This window comes from Trichomycterus rosablanca, chromosome 1, assembly GCF_030014385.1.
Source record: "Trichomycterus rosablanca isolate fTriRos1 chromosome 1, fTriRos1.hap1, whole genome shotgun sequence".
Classification (NCBI taxonomy): domain Eukaryota; kingdom Metazoa; phylum Chordata; class Actinopteri; order Siluriformes; family Trichomycteridae; genus Trichomycterus; species Trichomycterus rosablanca.
The window spans coordinates 52,818,055-52,826,877 of NC_085988.1; the positions used below are offsets into that span (position 1 = coordinate 52,818,055).

Genomic DNA, 8,823 nt, shown 5'->3' on the forward strand with positions numbered 1-8,823 from the left:
ATGTATAAAGAACTGTTTCAAAAACACTAAGCACTTCAAATATGTGCTTGCAGCATGTCTTTTAGCTTTCTGACGCTTAAAATATAGTGTTTACTATAATTGAAAACAGATTTATGTGAATAAAGAAAAATAATGAGAATCGAAAGAACTGTGTCTAAAGTGCTTATTTGAGCTTCTCTGACGTTGAAAATGCATAGTTTAATGTCACAATCCACAAAGTAATAGTCAGGTACAAAATCTCTAAAACACTACAGAAATGTTTAAAATGTGCTTCTTTGTTTTCTTGTCATACGCCTAAAATTAAATGTTAAAATTAACTGTAAACAAAGCATTGGTAATGAACATAATTAAAGCATCGTTAAGTGTCATTAAAAACAGAGTATTATGAATGTTTAAAAACACTTAACCCTTCAGGACTGTTCTTAAAGCACTTCTTTGAGCTTATCTGACGCTGAAAATGCATTGTTCAATGTCACTATCAACAAAGTATTAGAAATAAACAAAAACACTAAACACTTCAAATATGTGTCTTTCAGCTTGTCTGACGCTTGAAATATAGTGTTTAATTGAATTATTAACAGATTAATAGGAATGAACAAAATTAATAATACACTAAAGAACTGTGCCTTAAGTGCTTCTGTGAGACTGACTGACGAAAACAATGCATTGTTAAATTTCGCTTTCAACAACGTAAGAGAAATGTACAAAGTCATCAAGATACTATAGAATCGTGCTCAATACACTTCTTTGAGCTTGACTGCCGCTAAAATGGCATTGCTCGGTGTAATTACAAACCATGTATAAAAAACGTTTCAAAAACACTAAGCACTTCAAATATGTGCTTGCAGCACGTCTTTTAGCTTTCTGACGCTTAAAACAAAGTGTTTACTATAATTGAAAACAGATTTATAGGAATAAACAAAAATAATGAGAATCGAAAGAACTGTGTCTAAAGTGCTTTTTTGAGCTTCTCTGACGTTGAAAATGCATAGTTTAATGTCACAATCAACAAAGTAATAGTCAGGTACAAAATCTCTAAAACACTACAGAAATGTTTAAAATGTGCTTTTTTGTTTACTTGTCTGACGCCCAAAATGCAATGTTAAATTTAAGTGTAAAACAAAGTATTGGGAATGAACATAATTAAGTTCAGTATCATTACAGAGTATTAAGAATGTTTAAAAACACTCAACACTTCAGGACTGTGCTAAAAGCACTTTTTTAAGCTTGTCAGACGCTGCAAATGCATTGTTCAATGTCACTATCAACAAAGTAATAGGAATGTACAAAATCAATAAGACGCTGCAGAAATGTGTTTAAAGCTATTCTTTGGGCTTTTCAAACGCTAAAAATGCATTGATTAATGTCACTCAATACAGTAACAAAAATGTTCAAAATAATTTTTGTACACTATCAGCAAAGTGATCGGAGTGTTTAATTTAATTATTAACAAACTTTTAGGAATAAACAAAATTAATAAAAAACTAAAGAACTGTGCCTAAAGTTTCTCTATGAGCCTGTCTGAAGCTGAAAATGCATTGTTTAATTTAACTGTAAACAAAGCATTGGTAATGAACATAATTAAAGCATCGTTAAGTGTCATTAAAAACAGAGTATTGAGTATGTTTAAAAACACTCAACCCTTCAGGACTGTCCTTAAAGCACTTCTTTGAGCTTATCTGACGCTTAAAATGCATTGTTCAATGTCACTATCAACAAAGTATTAGAAATGTACAAAAACACTAAACACTTCAAATACGTGTCTTTCAGCTTGTCTGACGCTTTAAAAATAGTGTTTAATGGAATTATTAACAGATTAATAGGAATGAACAAAATTAATAATACACTAAAGAACTGTGCCTTAAGTGCTTCTGTGAGACTGACTGACGAAAACAATGCATTGTTAAATTTCGCTTTCAACAACGTAAGAGAAATGTACAAAGTCATCAAGATACTATAGAAACGTGCTCAATACACTTCTTCGAGCTTGACTGCCGCTAAAATGGCATTTCTCGGTGTAATTACAAACCATGTACAAACAACGTTTCAAAAACACTAAGCACTTCAAATATGTGCTTGCAGCACGTCTTTTAGCTTTCTGACGCTTAAAAATTAGTGTTTACTATAATTGAAAACAGATTTATGTGAATAAACAAAAATAATGAGAATCGAAAGAATTGTGTCTAAAGTGCTTTTTTGAGCTTCTCTGACGTTGAAAATGCATAGTTTAATGTCACAATCAACAAACTAATAGTCAGGTACAAAATCTCTAAAACACTACAGAAATGTTTAAAATGTGCTTCTTTGTTTACTTGTCTGACGCCTAAAATGCAATGTTAAATTTAACTAAAAACAAAGGATTGTTAATGAACATAATTAAGGAATCGTTCATTGTCATTACAGAGTATTAAGAATGTTTAAAAAACCCTCAACACTTCAGGACTGTGTTAAAAGCACTTCTTTAAGCTTGTCAGACGCTGCAAATGCATTGTTCAATGTCACTATCAACAAAGTAATAGGAATGTACAAAATCAATTAGACGCTGCAGAAATGTGTTTAAAGCGATTCTTTGGGCTTTTCAAACGCTAAAAATGCATTGATTAATGTCACTCTCAATACAGTAACAAAAATGTTCAAAAAACTTTTTGTACACTATCAGCAAAGTGATCGGAGTGTATAATTTAATTATTAACAAACTTTTAGGAATAAACAAAATTAATAAAAAACTAAAGAACTGTGCCTAAAGTTCCTCTATGAGTCTCTCTGAAGCTGAAAACGCATTGTTTAATTTAACTGTAAACAAAGCTTTGGTATTGAACTCTTCTTTGAGCTTTGACTGCCGCTAAAATGGCATTGCTCAGTGTAATTACAAACAATGTATAAAGAACGTTTCAAAAACACTAAGCACTTCAAATATGTGCTTGCAGCACGTCTTTTAGCTTTCTGAAGCTTAAAATATAGTGTTTACTATAATTGAAAACAGATTTATGTGAATAAACAAAAATAATGACAAGAATGATCGAAAGAACTGTGTCTAAAGTGCTTTTTTGAGCTTCTCTGACGTTGAAAATGCATTAATTATTGTCACTCTCAATACAGTAACAAAAATGTTTAAAATAATTTATGTACACTATCAGCAAAGTGATCGGAGTGTTTAATTTAATTATTAACAAACTTTTAGGAATAAACAAAATTAATAAAAAACTAAAGAACTGTGCCTAAAGTTCCTCAATGAGTCTTTCTGAAGCTTAAAATGCATTGTTTAATTTAACTGTAAACAAAGCATTGGTAATGAACATAATTAAAGCATCCTTAAGTGTCATTAAAAACAGAGTATTAAGAATGTTTAAAAACACTCAACCCTTCAGGACTGTGCTTAAAGCACTTCTTTGAGCTTATCTGACGCTGAAAATGCATTGTTCAATGTCACTATCAACAAAGTATTAGAAATGTACAAAAACACTAAACACTTCAAATATGTGTCTTTCAGCTTGTCTGACGCTTTAAATATAGTGTTTAATTGAATTATTACCAGATTAATAGGAATGAACAAAAGAGACTGACTGACGATAACAAATGCATTGTTAAATTTCGCTTTCAACAACGTAAGAGAAATGTACAAAGTCATCAAGATACTATAGAAACGTGCTCAATACACTTCTTCGAGCTTGACTGCCGCTAAAATGGCATTGCTCGGTGTCAAGTCAAGTCAAGTCAACTTTATTCATGTAGCGCTTTTTACAATAGACATTGTCTCAAAGCAACTTTACAAAATCCAGGACCAACAGATACAAAAACCCCTGTTGAGCAAGCCGAGGGCGACTGTGGCAAGGAAAAACTCCCTGAAAATTACAGGAAGAAACCTTGAGAGGAACCAGACTCAGCAGGGCCCATCCTTCTTGGGTGGCCTGGAGGATACTTTAAGTAAATACACGATTTACACAAATCATACAAACACAGAATTAAATGATCTAAAAGTCATAACTGGTAATAAATAGATAAATAAACAATTAAATAATAATAGAGTTGTTATCCGCTCTAGTCTTCAATAAAGTCTGTAGTGATTTCTTGTCGTTGCAATTACTCCAGACCCGTCACATCTGACAGGAGCAGCATCGTTGTCCCGGCAGTCTCGACTTTAATCCTTAACCTCGGCGGGTAAACAGGTTTCCATCAGAATACCCTCGGGGTAAAACAACAGAGAATGTAGTTAATAATGTACAATGCTAGTTGACAAACAGTTTTACAGAGAGTTTTAGACTCCGGCAGCCCTAATTATTACAGCATAACTAAAAGGGAGAGCAAGCAGGTAACAAGGTCATGAAGGCTTTCACAGGACATCAGCGCCCATCTCCCCACCGTCATCAAACCTGAGTGATCGGACAAGAGAGGCAGAACGACAGCAACCCAACATCCCTGATCACCACAAGTTTCTATGACCAAGAACCCCCAAGCTCTGCGCCTTTGTCTATACTAATCAAAAGCCTGAGAAAATAAATATGTTTTCAGTCTAGACTTAAACATTGAGACTGTGTCCGAATCCCGAATAGAGGCAGGAAGATTATTCCAGAGTTGTGGAGCTTTGTAAGAAAACGCTCTTCCACCAGCCGTGATCTTTTTAATTCTAGGAACTATAAGTAACCCTGCATCTTGTGAACGAAGTGGACGCGCTGGGCTGTAGTGATTAATAAGTTCACTCAGATACTGTGGAGCCAGACCATGTAGCGCTTTATAAGTTAGTAAAAGTATTTTGTAATCAATGCGGAATTTAACTGGCAGCCAGTGTAGAGATGATAGAACAGGAGTAATATGGTCAAATTTTTTAGTTCTAGTTAGCACTCGAGCTGCTGCATTTTGAACTAATTGGAGTTTGTTTAAGGATCTACCAGAGCATCCAGTTAGAAGAGCATTACAATAATCTAACCGAGAAGTTATAAACGCATGGATCAGTTTTTCGGCGTCATTAACAGATAGTATATTTCTTATTTTAGAAATGTTACGCAAATGATAGAAAGCAACTCTAGTAATATTATTAACGTGTGTATCAAATGAGAGATCTGAATCTATTGTGACACCTACGTTTTTTACATCTGGGCTGGGAGTAAAAGAGAACGTGTTTAAGTTTAGCACCAGGTTAGACAACTTGTCTTTTGCAGCTTTAGAGCCAACAAGTAAAACCTCAGTTTTATCTGAATTAAGTAAAAGAAAATTACACGACATCCAGTTTTTTATGTCGTTTACACAATCTTCTATCTTACTGATTGTGTCAGTATCATTTGGTTTGGCTGATATATACAGATTACTATAATTGAAAACAGATTTATAGGAATAAACAAAAATAATGAGAATCGAAAGAACTGTGTCTAAAGTGCTTTTTTGAGCTTCTCTGACGTTGAAAATGCATAGTTTAATGTCACAATCAACAAAGTAATAGTCAGGTACAAAATCTCTAAAACACTACAGAAATGTTTAAAATGTGCTTCTTTGTTTACTTGTCTGACGCCTAAAATGCAATGTTAAATTTAAGTGTAAACAAAGTATTGAGAATGAACATAATTAAGTTCAGTGTATTAAGAGTATTAAGAATGTTTAAAAACCCTCAACACTTCAGGACTGTGCTAAAAGCACTTCTTTAAGCTTGTCAGACGCTGCAAATGCATTGTTTAATGTCACTATCAACAAAGTAATAGGAATGTACAAAATCAATTAGACGCTGCAGAAATGTGTTTAAAGCGATTCTTTGGGCTTTTCAAACGCTAAAAATGCATTGATTAATGTCACTCTCAATACAGTAACAAACGTGTTCAAAAAACTTTTTGTACACTATCAGCAAAGTGATCGGAGTGTTTAATTTAATTATTAACAAACTTTTAGGAATGAACAAAATTAAAAAAAACTAAAGAACTGTGCCTAAAGTACCTCTATGAGTCTTTCTGAAGCTGAAAATGCATTGTTTAATTTAACTGTAAACAAAGCATTGGTAATGAACATAATTAAAGCATCCTTAAGTGTCATTAAAAACAGAGTATTGAGAATGTTTAAAAACACTCAACCCTTCAGGACTGTGCTTAAAGCACTTCTTTGAGCTTATCTGACGCTGAAAATGCATTGTTCAATGTCACTATCAACAAAGAATTAGAAATGTACAAAAACACTAAACACTTCAAATATGTGTCTTTCAGCTTGTCTGACGCTTTAAATATAGTGTTTAATTGAATTATTACCAGAATAATAGGAATGAACAAAATTAATAACACACTAAAGAACTGTGCCTTAAGTGCTTCTGTGAGACTGACTGACGAAAACAATGCATTGTTAAATTTCGCTTTCAACAACGTAAGAGAAATGTACAAAGTCATCAAGGTACTATAGAAACGTGCTCAATACACTTCTTCGAGCTTGACTGCCGCTAAAATGGCATTTCTCGGTGTAATTACAAACCATGTATAAAAAACGTTTCAAAAACACTAAGCACTTCAAATATGTGCTTGCAAGCACGTCTTTTAGCTTTCTGACGCTTAAAACAAAGTGTTTACTATAATTGAAAACAGATTTATAGGAATAAACAAAAATAATTTTGTCAGCTTGTCAGACGCTGCAAATGCGTTGTTCAATGTCACTATGAACAAAGTAATAGGAATGTACAAAATCAATAAGACGCTGCAGAAATGTGTTTAAAGCGATTCTTTGGGCTTTTCAAACGCTAAAAATGCATTGATTAATGTCACTCTCAATACAGTAACAAAAATGTTCAAAAAACTTTTTGTACACTATCAGCAAAGTGATCGGAGTGTTTAATTTAATTATTAACAAACTTTTAGGAATAAACAAAATTAAAAAAAAACTAAAGAACTGTGCCTAAAGTACCTCTATGAGTCTTTCTGAAGCTTAAAACGCATTGTTTAATTTAACTGTAAACAAAGCATTGGTAATGAACATAATTAAAGCATCCTTAAGTGTCATTAAAAACAGAGTATTGAGAATGTTTAAAAACACTCAACCCTTCAGGACTGTGCTTAAAGCACTTCTTTGAGCTTATCTGACGCTGCAAATGGATTGTTCAATGTCACTATCAACAAAGTAATAGGAATGTACAAAATCAATAAGACGCTGCAGAAATGTGTTTAAAGCACTTCTTTGAGCTTATATGACGCTGAAAATGCATTGTACAAAGTCACTATCAACAAAGTATTAGAAATGTACAAAAACACTAAACACTTCAAATAAGTGTCTTTCAGCTTGTCTGACGCTTTAAATATAGTGCTTAATTGAATTATTAACAGATTAATAGGAATGAACAAAATACACTAAAGAACTGTGCCTTAAGTGCTTCTGTGAGACTGACAGACGATAACAATGCATTGTTAAATTTCGCTTTCAACAACGTAAGAGAAATGTACAAAGTCATCAAGATACTATAGAAACGTGCTCTATACACTTTTTCGAGCTTGACTGCCGCTAAAATGGCATTGCTCGGTGTATCTACAAACAATGTATAAAGAACGTTTCAAAAACACTAAGCACTTCAAATATGTGCTTGCAGAACGTCTTTTAGCTTTCTGACGCTTAAAATATAGTGTTTACTAAAATTGAAAACAGATTTATGTGAATAAACAAAAATAATGAGAATCGAAAGAACTGTGTCTTAAGTGCTTTTTTGAGCACTTTTGTGCCTACAGTTCCTCTATGAGCCTGTTTGAAGCTGAAAATAAAGTTAAAAATGCATAGTTTAATGTCACAATCAACAAAGTAATAGTCAGGTACAAAATCTCTAAAACACTACAGAAATGTTTAAAATGTGCTTGTCTGTTTACTTGTCTGACGCCTAAAATGCAATGTTAAATTTAACTGTAAAAAAAGCATTGTTAATGAACATAATTAAAGCATCGTTAAGTGTCATTAAAAACAGAGTATTAAGAATGTTTGAAAACACTCAACACTTCAGGACTGTGCTAAAAGCACTTTTTTAAGCTTGTCAGACGCTGCAAATGCATTGTTCAATGTCACTATCAACAAAGTAATAGGAATGTACAAAAAACTTATTAGACGCTGCAGAAATGTGTTTAGTAACAAACAATTCCTTTACACTAAAAAAAATAGTGTTTTTAGTTGCCATGGTGATGGTGGACGCTGGCGCATTTGGCTGCCGCTACCGTTACCGTATTTTACCGTATTTTACCGTATTTTATTGTATTTTTATCGTTTTTCGTTTTCATCTTTTTACACACCTTGTGGATCTATTTCTTTTATGTTACTTTTGATACTTTTATTTGTGCTTTTGATACTTTTTGTTCTTTCTACTGTACATCGCGTCTGCGGCCGGTGGTGAACGGTGGATGAGTTTTCCTGGGATCGGCACGATGTTGAACTATTCCGTTGACCAGCTGAGGAAGTTCAACAACTGCACTACTCCATCGTGTATTTCAGTCATCAAACAGCTTGGACTCCTTCGCCGGCCTCGTTATATTCACAGGGGCTCCCGGAGAAAGCTTGTTTATCTTCGAAACGGTAACGCTATTCCATCCTTCTGGTCAGCCGTGCGCACTGTCGCTCCGCAAACACGTCATCAGAGCGCTGCTGCCTTGCACACCAGTAGCGGTGTAGTCTCCATGACAACGCTGTCCACGGAGTGGGATGGGAAACGCGGAGTGGACTTAGCAAATCTCCGTTCTCTTCCTCGTTCCTCACAGCCAACTACACAACAATACCACTTGAAAATGGCATTGCTTAATGTTCGTTCACTCAACACAAAAAGTACTGTACTCAGTGAATTTATATCTGACAGTGAACTAGACTTTTTCTGTCTCACTGAAACTTGGCATA

The 8,823-nt window shown here is 33.9% G+C and overlaps 1 long non-coding RNA gene across 1 annotated transcript; it reads right to left on the minus strand.

Annotated features, from left to right (window-relative positions):
* Positions 1 to 3,633: 3,633 nt before the first annotated feature.
* On the minus strand, positions 3,634 to 8,554 carry LOC134322686 (uncharacterized). Its single transcript, XR_010013968.1, has 2 exons — positions 8,307 to 8,554; positions 3,634 to 4,183 (listed from the first exon to the last, which is right to left on the minus strand). It is a non-coding gene; the product is annotated as an uncharacterized LOC134322686 (long non-coding RNA).
* Positions 8,555 to 8,823: the final 269 nt, after the last annotated feature.